The sequence below is a fragment of the Malaclemys terrapin genome, chromosome 1 (assembly GCF_027887155.1).
Source record: "Malaclemys terrapin pileata isolate rMalTer1 chromosome 1, rMalTer1.hap1, whole genome shotgun sequence".
NCBI lineage: Eukaryota > Metazoa > Chordata > Testudines > Emydidae > Malaclemys > Malaclemys terrapin.
Genome location: NC_071505.1, coordinates 322,411,879 through 322,430,875, shown reverse-complemented (window position 1 = coordinate 322,430,875; position 18,997 = coordinate 322,411,879). Strand labels below are relative to the sequence as shown.

Here is an 18,997-nt window from a genome sequence, read left to right as displayed (position 1 = left end):
ATTTATGTCCCTGCTAAATTTGAAGAAAAAAAAATGGGATTCAACAAAGTTATTAGTAGTTTTTATAGTGCCTGATCCTTCTATCACGAATATCAATTTCTTAAATAGAATTATTAATAATGTGTGTGGGAGTTTCTTCACTTGTTCATCTGATAAATCCTTTCCTTCAGTGAGAGCAGTGTGTGTGGGAGTATGTTGCCCTCTATTGTTTGGCAGCTGCTTAGAAAAAAAATAAAATAAAAATAAGGGGCCTTCTCTAGCTAATACTTAACAGAGTTCTTCATTTAACTCACATGGTAGAGAGCTATTTTTGTAGCTATCAGAACAGCGTTCCAGTTGGAATTCTGCAAGTGTGTTTGTTTGGCTTTCTATGTAGAGGTTGTAGATTTATATAGTAACTCCATGGTAAATATGGGTCCATTCTGTGTCGGATTTTAATGAATCAGTAATTAAAAAAATCCTTCTTATACATATTCTATAAAATGTATAGGGCTACATTTCATTGACAGCTAGAACACATCATGAAAACTGTGATGAAATTGAGCCAAGTACTTTTTGAGATTAAAAAGACTTTAAAAAGTCTCTTTTAAATGTTTGCAGGTTCTAATGTTTCTCGTATTCCTTTAGAATATCTCCTTTAGAGAGGTAAGCACATCACACCACAACACTTGAAAAGTAGGTAGATATAAACACTGCTGAACGAAAGGGTGGGAATAATGAAAAGTTTAAGAAATTGTCATTATTAGAAAATACATGCCATTCTCTGTCATTGAAGCCAACAGATCAAAAGGATGGTGACAGAAAATACTTTTCAGAATAACAGCCATTAGTCTGTATCTGCAAAAAGAACAGGAGTACTTGTGGCACCTTAGAGACTAACAAATTTATTTAAGCATAAGCTTTTGTGGGCAACAGCCCACTTCTTCAGATGCATAGAATGGAACATATAGTAAGGAGCTATATATACATACAGAACATGAAAAGGTGGAAGTAGCCATATCAACTCTAAGAGGCTAATTAATTAAGATGAGCAATTTTCAGCAGGAGAAAAAAGAAACTTTTGTAGTGATAATCAAGATGGCCCATTTCAGACAGTTGACAAAAAGGTGTGAGGATACTTAACATGGGGAAATAGTAGTGTCCAGAAAATGGACTGCTTGTGTGGATTGGTCTAGACTGAGGTTGATGGTGGGATGGAAATTGTTGAAATCATGGTGGAATTCCAAAGAAGCCCTTGAGGAATTCCACCATTATTTCAACAATTTCCATCCCACCATCAGCCTTAGCCTAGACCAGTTCACACAAGCCATACCACTGTATTAACAATTTGGTTTCCATTAAAAATAAATTAAGACAGTTGTTGCTTATACAAAGCAAGAAATCTTGGATTACTCCTGTGAGACATACATAATCAATAACACTGCTCTACAGCCAAAATGCTTCTGAAATAAATGTAGTCAAACTTTACTAATTCTGGGTCACTGAGAATGAAAATGATGCTTAAAATTGTTAATTGGCTCTAGTTTTCAAGGTATGCTATTGGGTCAGTATATACGACCCTTGACTTGGGAATGGCGGAGGATAAGTGAGTTATAAAGGGAAGGGATCTCAATTTAAACCAAAAATGACTAAAATACATCTTTGACTGGCTCTATGAATAAATCTATGACTGGGTTTGGACAGTACTTGCTTTTTAGGCAAAACAATGAATGATGCAATCTAAAGCTGGTATTGCGTCATACATGATATGAATTGCATCATGTTATTCCTAGAAGTCATGGATGATGCAATCATAACGAAGCTTACATCACTCTGCTGAACAAATTGCCCTATATCAGCTCTAGAAATCATACAGTATCGTGCTCTCTTATTTGTCAGTGTTTGATTTTGCAAAGGGACACATTTCTGTTTAGCCAAAGTGAGCAAAGATGCCTCGTACTTGTGTGAACAGTGCAGATAACTTCTGTTATGTTTGTGGTGAAGTGACTTTTGCAGCACAAAAGCGCAGTATAACCACTATGGTTAAGAGAGCCTATCACCTTCATTTTGGCTGCAAAATTGGAGATCAGGACAAGAGGTGGGCCCCACACATATGCTGCAACACTTGTGCAACAAATCTTCGCCAGTGGTTGAACAGGAAAAGGAAATCTATGCCTTTTGCAGTGCCAATGATTTGGAGAGAGCCAACAGATCATACCAGCAATTGTTACTTCTGCATGGTGCCTCCAGTTGGGAAATTTGTGTGAAAGAAAAAAAAGTGGACTGTGCATTATCCAAACACTCCATCAGCTATACGCCCAGTACCCCACGGAGAAGGACTGCTGGTTCCTGATGCACCAGAATCATTCTCACTTGAGTCAGACGAGGAAGAGGATGAAACTTCTGGTCCTGAACCATCAATGTCACAGGACCCACATTTTCTCCCATCCTCCTCCTCTGAACCACACCTCATAACACAAGGTGAACTGAATGACCTTGTCAGGGATTTGGAACTTTGTCAAGGCCATTGACAAAACACAAGCAGCTTTCAGGTACCTCCATGGAAAATTTCCAAGGTTAAGTGAAGCTAAGATAAAGGAAGGTGTCTTTGTTGGTCGTCAGATTCGTGAACTTCTTCGAGATGATGCATTTGACCATGCACTGCGTGGCAAGGAAAAGACGAAATGGAAAGCCTTCCAGTTAGTGGCAATAAATTTTCTCAGAAACAACAAAGCAGACAACTACAGGTTGTTGGTGGAAAACTTCCTCAAGGCATACAAAAGCCTTGGTTGCAAAATATCACTAAAGATACATTTTTGCACTCTCATCTAGATTTTTTTCCACCGAACTGCGAAGCAGTGAGCGATGAGCACGGCGAGCCATTTCACCAGGACATTGCAACAATGGAGAAACGCTATCAGGGCAAATGGAGGCCATCAATGCTTGCAAACTATTGCTGGACAGTGACAAGAGATGCTCTGTTTAATAAATGCAAGAGACAAGCCAAGAAGCACCGAGTAGACACTGAATAGGACTAAACTATGTACATAATAGTTTTTTGCCTTTTGTTTCATAATTAATTTTATTTATATAACCCTTTTGCTGATTTTTAAAGTGTTACATAAACAGGACAGGTGAAATATTATCATGTAAAGCAACCATAAACACATGAAAAGACCTAGGTTTACAATTTATGATTAAAACTCTACTATCTACACAATATACATAGACATAAAATGTAAAAACTTAAATAGCTTAGAAACAGTAGCCAATCAGTTGTTTTAATTGTCATATTTGAATTCAGCACATCAAAATACATAATACATAGCACATTTTATCTCTGAAGCAGACGACTTCTCAAAAATTGTAGACCAGTGTAATAATTAATGCAACCCTGAACCTAGATGTGAGATATTTGCTGTATATCTCAGATTTACTGATATTTAAGTGAGAAAGCACTTGAATTTGCTCTACTGCTTTCTTTATCCTGTAGTCTAAGAAACGGAATGAGTTGTAAATTCAGAGGATTTGATCTAACCATTGGGAGAGTGAAAGGAGAGAAGATAAATAGGTGTAACATCACAACAAGCCTGTCTCATGGCACTCCTTCAAGTCACAACTGGCTTAGTCAAAACAGGAAGTATAAGCTAAATCTGACACCTTTTAAGTTAGGTCTCTGAAGAGGTATTTAGTACTGAACCCCGGTTCCAATTCCTTTTATTTACGTAAGCACCGGAGGTAATGAAAAAGCAATTATATATGAATTAAAAAGTCACAGAAAATGTTGTAGCTTTATACCATGTAATTTTCAACACCTCCTGTTTTCATTCATATAACAGAACTGGTCTGTCTGAAATTCCTTCCGGGGCAGAACTTGCATGGCTGTAATGCTATTCCAATGGAAGAGTTGTACTCGGATAGACAGAATTATCTAAGCAGGAAATTTACAATGTATTTAAAAAATCAAAATCCATTTCTCTCTGTTTTAGAAAGTTATTTGACTTGAAATTCATTTGACTTCACAAATATTTAACTTCTTCTATAACAGAGATTATCCATCCATCTATCTATCTATCTAAACATTAAAGTACAATAACTAAACATACAGAAAGAATGCCTCTGAAATAGAGGAAAGCAGGGGAAAATGTTATCTCGATATGAATATGGACTTGTTCAATCATTCTTCTCTGTGGTGATTTAATTTCTTCAGGAGTTAGAAAGATAGTGGTTTACTCAATGTGTTGCTGTAGTAATGAGACTGCATCAAGTATAGTCCTTGTGGTTGGTTAGATCTAATGCAGTCTAATGTATCTTATCCTAACTGTCTACATCTATATACTATATACGGCTGCTATCACAGTATGATGATCTTGACTAACCTTCATTGATGTTCCTAAAACCCTTGAAGTCAATAGGACTTCTCACAGGAGTAAGGACCTGTTCGGGTAGGTAAGGGCTCTCAGGAACTCTTCTAGGATACTCATATTTACCTCAGGGTTTGTATGAGGGTTCTCTGCAGGAGTCATTGAATAATGATAGTTAGCTTTTTTTTCTGGTCTCTGCTGTTTCAAGTTTTCAAATAGGGGGATATCAGCTTCTGGTAGCGCTCTAGTTACATGCGCGTTCTAACTTAATGCCAAATACAGTCATATGTGTGTTCATCATAAAGCCAAGTTCCTTTCACGCTTTTATACATGTCTTTTCCACTTGTCAGCTTTTGATTTGTGCATATATAAGTGGTGTAATAAAGTCATTGTTTGTATGCATGGAAAAAATTAAATGTACTCACCATGTGCAATATATTTGTAATAGTGTGTATGTGTAACTGAAGCATTTTAAAAGAAATCACCACCAGACACAGATACATATAAAGAAGATGTGTTTGATCTCAAGCTGGCTGAACTCATAGAAAGTTTGACTAGGAGTCAGATGCATCTCAGTTGTCCACCTTGAGATTCATCAGTGTTTTGCAAATTTGTATATTAACTGTAGGTACCCAGTCTGCTGCAACTACTTTAAATCCAGCTTCTTGCAACTAATACTCTTCACATTCTACAATATTTTTGTTGGCAGCTGGTATAGCTAAACTTTTAGGCCTTGAAAGGACTCAAAACCCAATCCTCAAATACTTGAAATACCAGTTAGAGTAGATAGAAAAATAATGAAAGAATCACATAAACGTATAGTTTCACCTGCCCCATATCTCCCCTTCCAAAGTCCACAAGTACGTTTTACTGGCCTGGCTAGAGTAACAGGATGAAATTTTAAGAACCATGAGCCTTTTGGTTTAAAAGCAAGAAGCTAGTTAAAGCAGCATTTCCTTTCAAAAGGGCTGCAATCTGAATTTTAAGCAGACGACCTGCTGCTGCTGTTCATCTCTCATAATAAATCTACTGTGGCTTTTTTTGCTATTTCTTAATGTGATTCAACTTGCTGTACATAAAAGTGTTATAAATATTGATGTTAATTGTTAAACATGATATACTGCTCTGTGTTAGCATCCCAGATACTCAAAAGATAATCCTCATTTATGGGAAATGTTAGCCTATCATAAGTGGTATCCTATCTTTAAAAAAAAAAACAAAGATTTTTAAGTTTCCAGGCAGACTTAGATTTCAGTGTACCTAACATAAAGCAGTGTTAGGATACAGCACAGACTATATATCTTTTTTGTTTGTTTGTTTGTAAACAATGACAATGTTAACCTGAATGGACTGGGAACCAGCTATTTCCAGAAACTGCCTACATCCTATTCCAACAGTTGTACTTGTTTGGAATGCTCCTGCTGTCCTCAGTGCTGAATTCCTGGGAGAGGGCAGCAGAGTGTTTTTGGTGGAGGGCCCTTTGCTCTGGAATGTATGACTTCTTGGGATCAGAGTTTGGTGACTTGCAGGACATGGTACAAGATGCATCTGTTTAATATTGTTTTTTCTTAGGGCATAAAAGACACTGATGTTTATTTGAAGTTTGGGGAAAGATTTAGTGAGTTCTACTGTTTCTGACAGTTACTCACTGCCTGGCTTTGGGAAATCATTTAGACTCACATTTTCAAAGGCGTGGTCTAACTTTGGGTGTCTCAATTTTGACTCCTACTGCATTGATAGTTGTAAAGCACTTTGAGCGTTTCAAATGGAATGCGCAGTAGAAATTTATTACATTGTTATTGAGCTGTGCACTCTGGAAACGCTGAAGTAAGTAAAATTGAGCAGAGCCAACACAGCTGAACTAGCATTTAGCCTCAGTTCATTAGATTGTGGCTATTCTCCAGGCCTCCTGGTAAACAGGATGCATATTCAGCTTCCGTTGGATACAGATCCATGTTATTTGGTACCCGATGAATCCAAAAAACTGCGTTAGTCACATCCCTAACTTTCCCACTGCAAAGTGACACACGTCTGCGAAAACTCATCTGTGTCTTAAAAAAAAAAAAAACACATTCCATTAATGTGACTTGAAAACAAGTACTTGCCTCAATTAAGCTAAATCCAAGGAAACAGCTATAACAGGAGCCTACCTCAGAGGAGTTTGTCACAAGATGATTATTAACTTTTGGCAACCAGCAATGACACCACACTGGTTTTCAGGAGGTGTTATTTTACTGACAGCGGCAGCAGCAGAGGTGGCAGGAGTGGCAGCTCTCTCAGTAGAAAGGTGCAGCAGCACGTTCCTGTCACAGAGTTTTAAGATCCAGTGGGAGTGAAGTCTAATAACTCTAGCCAACTTTCTCTCTCATGATTCCCCCCACCCTTCTTTATTGTGTTAGAGAATGAGATTGGTTCCCTGACAGTGGGCTTAGGGGAGATAAGATTCTGACAAGATACAGGATGCACAGAAAAATGTGTGACTAGCCATAGTAACAAGGTTGTGTGTGTTAGCTTGTGATTTAGAGGACTGAAATCCCAAACCATGCGTACAGTGTTGTATTGTTTGTTACCCGGAGGCTACTGTGCTGACCCCAGAGAAGCAGAAAACAGTAGCCAAAAGACATGTCACCTGTAACCATCTCCACATCATGTGATTAACATTCAAGCATTGAGGGTTATTTATTAAATTTAATGTAATTAATTAGATTTTATTCTTAATATATTCAAATTAGAATCTGTGTGTCTGCAGCTGCAGAGATAACTTTGGGAATTAGCTCCCACTGCAGAATTTGTCCTACCAAAATCTGTCCCTTTGCTCTACCAAACTCTTGCTTAGGTCATTGGATCATGCAGGTTGAGGGAGAGGCTCATTAAAAACTTCACCTCCATTAAGCTGTGCTATTGGTCTTCTGGGTGACGTTGGGCAACTCACTTCATCTCTCTGTGACTCAGTTTTCCCATGTGTACAAAAGATGATAATAGTACTGACCTCCTTTGTAAAGTGCTTTGAGATCTACTGGTGAAAAGTGCTCTAGAGCAGCCAATAAATAATAATTAATAATTGATAATTGATAATAATAATCTGATATTTGGATCACATGGTGAAAGGAAATAATAAATTAAAGGATGCCTCCACCTCTTCCTGTCAAACCATGCTGAAGGAGGTGAGGACAAGTTACCAACCATTAGGCAGTGTGGTTGGAGGGGTGTGGCTTTGGAATCCTATCCTAGAAGATAGGAAGAACTATTGCTTTTGGAGCACACTGACCGTAAATTTGGCAACCAGACTACAGCACCTGACTTGTGAAATTTCCAGTTTGCTGAACATCTCTGTGATCTATGGAGAGAGAAAAAAAATGCAAAACCCACCAGAGTTTATTGAATTAACTATTCTAGTACTGATTGTGTTGTTCATATTAATATCTAATTCAGTGATAACTGCTCTCTATGACTCGTTTTCCACTTGGGCTACCACAAAATTAACAGTCTGCTACTGAATGCAGCACTCGTGTGACACAATATTCAGGGAGCCTTGATACAGAATTTGTTACAGCATGATGAAGAACCTAGCACATTCAGAAACTTGATTAGAATTGAATATACTTACTGTCTATAGATGTCTATCTTTATATTTTTTCTGTTACTGGTTAAGATGGCTGTCTTGAGAATAGAAGTGGCTCTGAACTGCACCCAGGAATCTAAACTCAAGGATCCAAACCACCCACCCCGCCCGCCTACTCATTATTTTACTAGGCATTTATTACGAAAACATTTCAGTAGACATTGAATTCAGCAGTATGTTTGTTTGCCATGAACTCCACTTACAGTCCCAGACTTCCCTCAAAGGATTACTACATTTTTCCTAGACTTTTGATATCAGTAGATAGGATGATAAAATATTTTAAGCAAGTGTAACTAGACCTATGCAAATAATTGATTTTTTTTTTCAATTCACTGGCAGTTCTGAAAAACCAGAAATAAAATTTGATTTGGGTTCAATCAGATTTGCACATTCTGAAAAAAATTGTTGAATTGAAAAATCTCCATTTTGGGGCCTAACAAAACATTTCATTTGACTGGAGCATTTTGTTGCTGGGCATTTTCAAGGGCCGGATTCACAATGGCAAGAGGAGGATCCTTCTTGTTAAGCTTTAGCCCTCTAGTTAGGACTTTCAGCTGGGATGTGGGACATCGAGGTTCAATTGCTCCCCTCACCTAATGTGGAGAAGGGATTTGAACTCCAACTATATTGTAAGGGAGTGCTGCCTTAGCCACTTGCCTGTGGGGTATACAGTGGGGAGGCTGTCCCAATCTCTCCAGTTGAAGCAGCTCTGCTGAGTACAAATAATTAATCATTAGCACATGGACATGAACTTGGATCTCCCACAGTTTCACTCTTTGTCCCAATGACTATTTGAATATTTACATACAGTGAAACAGCTTCAAGAGGCAAGTCCCATAGTCCAGTGGCTAGAGCACTCTCCACTGTGGGCAATTCAAAGGCATCTAGATACTGTGAGAGTTGTATCCCCACAACCTATATCTTCCCAGCTGGTGCATGACGTGGAGAGGAGTGAATCCACAGAGAAAATGTTAGTGGGTTCCTATGGAGAGGTGAAGGAGCTAACTGAGTTTCCTCCATCCTCCTTGAGGCTGCCTTTCCCACTTTGTCAAATAGGCATGTGAAGAAAAAGTGTCAGGGGCAGGAGTGTTTGTGTGGGAGGGCAGAAACTGCACTAAGAAGTATCCTACCTCCAGACTGTCCCAGAGATAAATCACAGGCTATGATAAAGAGATGTGAAGCTGCATTAACTGTCAACTTAGCACTCTGTGACACCTTCTCCCCACCCTCTCCAGAGAGTCACAGAGTAAAGCTGCAAGTGGTGAGCCAAGTCAACATGGATACTAGGCTTGCATGCTGCCATGAGAGACTGCCCAGCAGTGCAGAGCAAGACTCTTGCCATATAGCCTGTCTGTGGATTTCTGCTCCTCCACCTCCTTCCCCTCTCAGTTCCCTGTTCACTCCATAACACCAATAGACTTGTGGCTTGGGGAAGGAGGGAGGTGTAGAGTCTGCAGCTGAGCTGTTGTGAGGCTGTATTAACAAATGTCTGTGAAATATGTTGCAACCGTTGGATTACTAGGCTGTGAAAGTGAAAAGCATGATTTATTGTTTCATTCTAATTACCAAGATCTACTGTATAGAACACTTTCTGCAGACATCAGTGATCAGCAGATGTTTCTATCAGCTGACAACTTTTTACAAACTGTGGGTTTCTTCCATTAATGTGTCCAGTGATGGTGACATTCAGGCCAGAGCTGAAGGTTACTCTTTTGTGCTTGCTTGTTTTTGTTTTAATTTTTCAACAAAAGTTTATTTCTGAAAAGAAGTTTGTGGCTCATTAATGAACAAAAACACGTGTTCCATCTCTTCTTAAGGCAGTTACTAAAAATGAAGCAAGATTAAAGTGTGTGTGTGTTTGTAGATATATAATAGGGTAAGAAGACAAGATAAAAACTTACACTAAGTAGATTTTTGTTTTTCAAGGTAGATAAGTAATCTGGCACTATTCCAAAAGGATTTCTGTGTCTGTGCTGATAATAGCATATCCTTCTCCCTACAACAAAGTGCCTCCTTTAAGAGATGGGCTCAATTCCATGTGCCTTCCAGCTAAAGCTGTGGGGCTAAGGGTCAGATGATAGCCTGAAGAGCAGCTGGTCCTTATAAAGGTCAGCAAGTGCTCAGCTAAGCTAGGGAACTACAGAGAGTAAATAGTCTTCTGTAGCAGGTCCTTAAACAGAGGAATTATCCTAGTTACTAGAAGACTCCCAGACAGATGGTCTGGAGAATGAGAACTCCAAGGAGTGGAAAGCCTCCTGTGGGACTCCATGGGACAGGGCAAAGAGTGAGAGTGGGAAAAGCTTTTGGGAACTGTAGCCTATGTGAGGCAGAGAAACTCCTCTGTTATTGTGCTTAAGTTTCTTGTGCCCTGAGCTAAGGGTCTGACACTCATTGATGTGGCATTGATTCTTCCTGGGCCAGGGAGCTTATATGAAGCCACAAGGGTATGTGGTTAGAGTAGGGTATCCTAAACCAGGTATTTGAAACCAAAATAATCAGCAACTGTTGTACTTATATATTATCTGCAAGGGGTCACTAAAAAAGGCCCAAGCTACTTTAGGAAAAGGACAGAGGAATACAGCTCTCAAAAAATACACCCAAATATCCAACATATAATGTCTGAGTATTATTATTTAACATACGTATATTGGCAGGGTCTTTGGGCCAGCTAAATATGGGGCTGCATTGTATCAGGCAGTGATAGAGTGTACTGTCTAAATAGACAAGACAGACATAGGATAGGGGAAGGAATCTAACACATAAGCAGAGCAAGCAATGTGATGGTGGCAAATGTCGTGTTAGTCCCATGTTTTTGGGGGTGACCGGGGGTAGTTAGGTGGGCAGGAGCTACATGGAAAGGAAAAGCAGAGTGGGGGGAGAAGAGTGTAAGGAGATGCAACTGTAGAGTGAAGCTGAGGTGAAGAGATCAGGAAGGTGGAGGATTAGAGCACATGGCCCATCAGCACAGAGAGAGAGAGTCAGAACATCCGACAGTTTTCATTGGAATGTCAAAAGTAAAAAAAGTGCTTTGCTTTGTCTGCTTCTGTTTCTTCTAGCTGTTCTCTGTATCCCCTTCCCCCCCCCCACCCCACAAGGCTACAAGGGGAGGGGAGATGCCACCTGGATCTTACTGACCCCCAGAGTAGAATTAACATTAACTGATCATATCAGGAATAATGTCATAGTGGAAAGTCAAATAACAAAGCTGACAATCTCCATATGAAAAGAGAGATTAGATGATGGAAAACTCCAAATATAACATAATATACTTTTTTCTGTTCAACAGATTACCTGAAAGGACTAATTTTTGACTCAACTCAACATCTTGTCTTCATCAATTTTCACTCATACAAGGACTATCTGCTGAGATCATTTCCCTTTGAGGGCACTGTCCATACAGCTGATAGCTGAATTCAGGTATAGTGGATGTTTAAACCAAGTTTATTTCAAATGTGTTAGTGTGCTGAGCCCAAGCATTCATGTACTTGCCAAACTGAAGCCAGTCACTGAGACTATTGCCATCAGAAATCCAATGGTCAGAGGGAGCAATGTATAGAACAGTTATTTTAAATGAGGTAAATTTAGATTGAACAAGTTGATCGCGCCTGCCGGGGAAATATGCATTTAAAAAATATTCTCATTCACTTCATTGGGAACTTTGAATCCTATGGAAGGTTTAGACTTGTTATGGTAAGAATAGACAATTGGCATATAGAAATTAATACCACTTACTTATTGGAAATGTATTGGTTACATTTTAATTGTTGTAACATGCATCTAACTGTTCATTAAACAGCTATTTGTTCAAATTTAATAAGACTGCAATTACATGTTAAATAGCAACTGATTATTAAATACAGTTACTGAAGACTATTAGAGACAGCCCTGAGGCACCAAGTTTATATTGGCGTCTCAACTTTCCAAGAGTCTGAATGTGGTTGGACCTGGGCTTTTTGTTCATTCTATTATTGAGATGATGGGAATCAGCTGCAAAGTGCGGATTCAGATCGTACCTTACCCACAGGGAAATGTTCAGGTAAAGCACTTTGGTTCAGGCCCATATCATTTATGAAATTTCACCTAAGCCCACTGGAATTGTGTGTTTGTTTTCATATGTTATATACTTGTGTGTGTATATTTGTGTATTTATATGTGTGTTTAATATATACAGGAGCAAACCTCTTGCATACTGAAATTAAGTTCAGGTGATTTTTCATACATATTCAGGTAAATACAATATACTGCATTAATGAACAGGTCAAATGCATGGTGCTTGCTAACAGCCTAATTCAATGCAAAGCAATGCAGTACAACAGCTGTAGATAAGAGACGTTTGGATCTGATGCTCATTATCCAGATGGATGATGGATATCCAATTTACATTTATTGAGGAAGCATCAGCAGATGGAAATGGAATGAAAGAGTAAATGTCTATGGTTACCTGTTAACTGGTGTACTTCATCATTCGCCAGCAGAATGAATTATGTTCATGTAGTTCAAAATGCCTCTAATTAATTTTTGAGAAGAACCTTTATGCTGACCTATTAATAAACCATAGTTCCAGGTTGGGGATAAGGAGCTTGTTAAAGTGTAACACATGCCTGTGCAAACAGATTTGGAAGTGCATAGTTCACTGTTGTAATGTCAGATGTTTTACCTGCCTACCCAACTAATTGAGAATTACATTGGAAGAATAGAAAGCTATTGAAATAAATGAGACAGACGGTGCACTCCAAACAGACATAACTGAATTAGAACTGATGAACCCCCCAAGAGTAGATTCACAGTGTCACTTTAAATACCATACAATTTCATTCATTTTCTTGCACCTGATCTGTTGTTGCAACCACTAAAAGCTTTCAGCTGAAAGATGGACAGTTTAACTTGAAGATTCATTCTGCATACTAGCCCTACTACCAGGAGGCGATTTATTGAAGGATAATCTATATATTAAAAGGAGTGCCAGCCTGAGATCCTGGGAAGCAGACATTTTGATGGCAACTGGGACAGCCATCACTAACTTAGCCCTCTCAAAAAGAATGTATATTGTTGGAGAGTTGCCAGCATCAGTACATTTTTATAGATTTACACCCATGGTATGATTCCCATGATCTACAAAGTGAAAAGCTCTCTCCCTCTCTTAAATATTAATGCAAAGTGCAATATACTATAGCTGGTAAGAGGAGTTTGATACCAACACAAAAAATGAAATGGAAAACAACTGCTGCTCACCAATAATATTGTGCAGTATTTTAAATTCACCGTGTCCATATGTTTAGCTACAGACCTTATCTCTAAACTTCCTATAAAGTTTGAGAGTGTTTGGATCTAGGATTTCTGCCCATTATAAAGATACAAACTAGATGAATGAGTATCCGGATCGGACCTGATTCAGAATTAGGTGTGTGTTTGGATTCTGTGGTTTGGGTTGCCCAGCTCTAGTTACGGTATTTTGGGTTTGCACTACTCTGCCTCCTTTCTTATGTAATAATATAGACAATAGAGACCAGATCCTGACACTCCATGTACCACATTGACTTCATTTTTTGGTTACGTCTTTTAGTTCTACTGAGGATGAAACATAAATTTCCAATTTGCCACTTAAAGAAAGAGATTATTTTGTTGTGTTGTTTTTGCCATTGCTTCTGTTTCCACTGATGTGAGGGAAAACTACATCTTGGCAGGTTTTCAGGCTAGGTCCTGACCCATGCCAAGCAGTGGGTCTGTAAGGAAGGCTTTGAACCACCTTTTTGACTCTCTGATCCTCATTTGCTCTGCATTGACCCCATTCATCGATGTGAAGTATAGCAGACTCTGGGATCCTCTACTGCCTGCCCATGGCCTCCAAAAGTCATTCCCTTCAGCCAGGGATCACTGAGGCATAAGGATGCCCTGGCCTTGCCTCCTTTCCTCTGCTACGTATACTGGGGACTCAGGGTGCTTAGCTTAGCTGCCGCTGTGGTTTTACTCCACATGAGGCTCCTCTTAAAGCTGAAACTGTCACATACACTGGTGCTATGCACAGACAGTAGCTGGGGCACATCAGAGACTGTCCCTTCATGTCAAACCAATTGCCCAGACAAAACAGCAAAATTATTACCTGTGTAAAAAAACCCACAAAAAGAAGACTTCAGTGGCCATCAAAGTATATTTGAGAATACTGTATGTCAGCCCTTTTTAACAGCCTCCCTCTATATTAGCTGCTGCAAACTGCTGGGGGACAGTAGTTAGGTTCAATAGGCGAATGCTCTTGTTTTGAAACTTCCCTTACCTTAAAAATTCAAAGGAAAATAATCACAATATTTAGCAAAAAACAGTTTCTAAACTTAGATATGTAGTGTATTTTATTGTACATTACTATTTTAGACAGCTGGAAATACTGGTAGTCATAACACTGAAGGACAGAAATAGAAACACCATTTGCTAGCTATTTAAATAGAGAGCTCTTCACTTTCTTCCAAACGTGATGATTTTTCAAAGATTAACATATTAAGTGCATGGAAGAATCTTCAGAGAACAAGACATTCTGTGGGGAAGATTAGCAAACCTCCAGTGGTTTGTCCTGGCTAAAAGGAAAACTGAAAAATGACCTTTTATATTTTTCACCACTACAAATCATGCTGCTCCACCATCCCAGTGATGCGTAGAGATGGAAATAACGGAGATGAGTACAATAGACTTTTCCATAGACTGAGTTTTCCAGGTCATTTAATTCTCTCTAGTGTCTTCAGAACCTTTCCAACCGAGCTAATGATAACAGATTGTCACATTATCCAGCTCATGGTGACCTGTCTGGGTAGGTGCCAGAAGTTCTATCCACTCATAGCTATGAGTTTAAAAAAAAATGTCTTCTGTAACTGCTATAAGCAAACCCAATAAAGCATTACACACAAATGAAATAGTCTGTCATTGTTTTATGTGAGCATTTCAAGAACTAGCATTGAATATCCATTTCTAATAATTTATCCATTAGGCATGTTCAGGGCTGGCTCCAGGGTTTTGGCCGCCCCAAGCAGCCCCAAAAAAAAAAAAAGCCGCGATCGTGATCTGCGGCGGCAATTCGGTGGAAGGTCCTTCGCTCTGAGCGGGAGTGAGGGACCATCCGCTGAATTGACATCGAATAGCTGGACATGCCGCCCCTCTCCTGAGCAGCCGCCCCAAGCACCTGCTTGCCAGGCTGGTGCCTGGAGCCGGCCCTGGGCATGTTATGCTGCAGCAGCTTTGTGTCATTGTGCTCAAGGATCCTGGCCATAAACCAGCGTATTTTTCCCTGGGGGAGGGAGAGGGTTAACCCAAATCTAAGTGGGAATCTTCCTACAGTGTAGAGCCAGCATAAAGGTTTTGATATTAACCCATCTCCCATAAAAGAGCAACAGCTGGAGAAAAGTGAGTAAGACTTGGTTGACCCTCACCGCTGCTAATCGCTAGCTATGGTTTTGGTGCCTTGAAGCTGTTTGCTGACCGTGTAATTTATGACTGGGGATTGGGACTGCAATTAGGACTGGGCCTGGGAGAGTGCAAAGGTGAATTTCATGCCACACACGCACCTACACACACACACGCACATCTGATGTATGCGTTGTATGCCTCTGTCATATCTGAAGATCTGGCCCATTGTTCCAAAGAATGAGCACCAGTACTTGTGAATAAGAGACAATCATTAATTTTGCCCCCAATTGGACCAAACCTTATTTAAAATAAGCTTACTATGGGTATCCCTGTTCTCCATCCCATTTAGTTCCAACCAGAGCGAAATGCCAGATCACAAGAGATTGTTTGTGGGAATTTCTGCCCGAAGCAGGTAATGTCAAAAATATCTTGAGAGAGACTTTTGTGGTAAAAGGGGAAAGAACAGAAGCCTGACTGGTGAAAGAATAAGTTAAAGAATATTTAGATAAATTAGATGTATTCAAATTGGCAGGGCCTGATAAAATGTATTCTGAGGTACTTAAAAACTAGCAGACTCAATCTTGGAACCATTAGAAATTTATCTTCAAAACCTCATGGAGGATTGGTAAGGCCACAAAGTACTGGAGAAGGGCAAACATAGGACTTATCTTTAAAAGGGGAACAAGAGAATTATAGACCAATCAGTATAAGCAGAGTAATAAGTAGTAGCCGACCCGGATTTGTCAAAAACAGATCATTGCCAAACCAACCTGATTTCTTTGACAGGGCTACTGATCTAGTGGATGGGGGAAGTAGTGGACATGGTATATGTTGATTTTAATAAGGCTTTTAACTCAGCTCCACAAGACATTCTCAGAAGCAAACTAGGGAACCATGTGATGCACTTGCAAAAAAAGGTGAATGTCATTCAGGAGTGTTGTATGTAAAACATGGCAGCTAATTGTCCCACTCTTCTTGGAACTGGTGAGGCCTCAGCTGGAGTATTGTGCCCAGTTCTGGGTGATGCACTTTGGGAAAGATGTGAACAAACTGGGGAGAGTCCAGAGGAGAACTAAAAAATGCTAAAAGGTTTAGAAAACTTGATCTAGGGGGAAAGGTTTAAAAAAATGGGCATGTTTAGTCTTGAGAAAAGAAAACTGTCTGGGACGGGGCGGGGGGGAGGTGGGGGCTGATCATTGTTTTCAAATAGCTTAAAGGTTGTTATAAAGAGGACGGTGATAAACTGTTCTGCACATCCACTGAAGGTAGAACAAGTAGTAACTGGCTTAAACTGCAGCAAGGGATACTTAGGTCAGATATTAGGAAAAACTTTCTAACTATAAGGATAGTTTAGCACTGTGATAGTATTGCAAGGGAGGTTGTGGCATCCCCATCATTTAAGGGTTTTAAGAACAGGTTAGACAAATAGCTGTCAGGGAGGCATATGCACAATTGATCTTGCCTCAGCACAGGGGTCTGGGCTAGGTGACCTTCAATGTCCCTTCCGGCCTTATATTGATATTTTTTTACTAAAGATCTGTTCTAGGACATATTTTGGGGAAATTCTATGGCCTTTGTTAAGCAGGAACTCAGGCTTGATTATCACAATAGTCCCTTCTGGCCTTGGAATGTATGAATCTGAATCCATACATATATTTGTTTACAGCTCACCACTGCCTAGGATGACCAGACAGCAAATGTAAAAAATCGGGACGGGGGTGGGGGGGTAATAGGAGCCTATATTAGAAAAAGACCCAAAAATCGGGACTGTCCCTATAAAATCAGGATGTCTGGTCACCCTACCACTGCCTGATGAAATGCCTAATATTAGCATGTATTACATATTAACCATATATGCATGTGGTTCACTGCTTTTTGCTATTGTATTTGTTTTCCTTATCATACTACTTTAGGTAATTGGATGTATTTGACCAGTCACATCTGTTATAAATCATATAACATACAAGAAGCCAAGTTCATACATCTCAAAATGTGATCTGTAAAAGAATAAGGATTTGTTTGAGCCACCTCACCCCAAGATGGTTTCTTAGACTGTGAATTCTCTGGGACAGAAATTTTCCTCTTTGTTCTACATTTGAACAGCACCTCACTCAATGGGGTCTTAGTCCATGACTGGGTCTCCGAGGTGCTACTGCAATACAAATAATAAATAAAATGAGCACCAAGAGCTGGAATTTCCAGGCAAGCAGAGGCTGTGTATGTGCTGCACCACCCGTAGGGGTCCATTTTCCACCTGCCAGCTCCCCTAGTGTGGGAAATGTAGAGCTATGCATCTTAACCTTTAAGACAGTAGCTTCACGGTGTCTTTGAGGTTGTGGTGGCATTCCTATTTTGTGTGGCACATGCTCAGATATTACCGTGATGGGCAGCATTATAAAACCTTAAAATAAGAGGTTATTCTGGCCACTGCAGGGCCTCCGTATTTTTCATGAAATACAGTCAATTTGAAATTCATAATAAAAGTATTGATGAACATTATAGCCTTTCTGTTCAACCTGTATTCCTCGTACTGAGATCCACACACCAGCCAAATGTCAGGATCATTCATTTTATACTAGGAATGGGCCAGAGCAACAGAGAACCCTTAGATAGTTCCATTGATTTCAGGGGGAGCAGAGTTGAACTAACACTGAGCACTTTTGAAAAGCCCATCGTCAGAGAATGGCTGCTGCAGAAAACCACTCATACTTAAGAATTGGCACAACCTGTAGCCAAATTGTGAACAGGACCTGGACTAAAAATATTTCATATTTTAAAATGTATATAACTTTTCTTTTTGTATCTTGTGCTCTGGAACCAGAAGTATAAGTGCCAAAATCCCACAAGAGAGGAGCTATTGCCATGGTGTTTCTCGTCTGGCTAGAAAGCAAAAGACAGGAAATCTATCATGTTTGTAAATATTAACCTTTTTAGTCATCTTTTCCTTCTATATTAAATTAATTGGCCTATTAACTATTCTCCCAGAATCTTCTCAATGTTAGCAAGAGTGTGTCTGTATTCTAAGGCCTAAAGTGTAGTTCTTAACCCGTATGTGACTTGTATTGAGGAATTTCATGTGACTGAGTGTTTTACAAATACAAATAAATAAAAATAATTAAATAATTCCTCCTGTTGCCAAGGCCAATTGTATCTAACTATCCTCAGCATCTCCAGGTCTGTTGGAATCCAAGTCTCCAGGGAAAAAGACCCTTCAAATTAACAAAAAGGGTTTTGTTTATAACATACTTTTGTAGACAAAGTGATAGAAAAGGGATACTGGGTAATTGATGAGGGATGCTTTTTGTTGAAGATGGGTTCTGCAATGGATGAAATAATGACCCATTGAAAATTGTTTTTAATTCATTAAGAACTGTCGGTTGTCACAACTGTTAATAATGACTGGTTTAGAGATTCCCTTTCGCTCATCAATCAGGTAAACTGAGGACATAGAAGAAATTCCATCATTAATTAGGAAAACAGTACACGTGGTAAATTAATCATGGGAAAGTACTTTTCCCTCCAAAAAGTTTCTTTATCTAACACACTATACAAGGACAAGGGCTTGGGAAGTTAGTTTGGGAGTGCAGACTGTCAGCATCCCACCAGTTATAAAGAAGAGAGAGACAAGGTGTCTCTACGCTGC

At 39.4% G+C, this 18,997-nt stretch overlaps 1 protein-coding gene across 1 annotated transcript in view; it reads left to right on the top strand.

Annotated features, from left to right (window-relative positions):
- CNTN5 (contactin 5) overlaps positions 1-18,997 on the top strand; it is a 987,470-nt gene that overhangs the window by 262,295 nt on the left and 706,178 nt on the right. Inside the window, exon 2 of the mRNA XM_054015603.1 lies at positions 11,252-11,382. The gene's annotated coding sequence lies outside the window, so the exon portion shown is untranslated. The remainder of the gene's footprint in view (positions 1-11,251; positions 11,383-18,997) is intronic.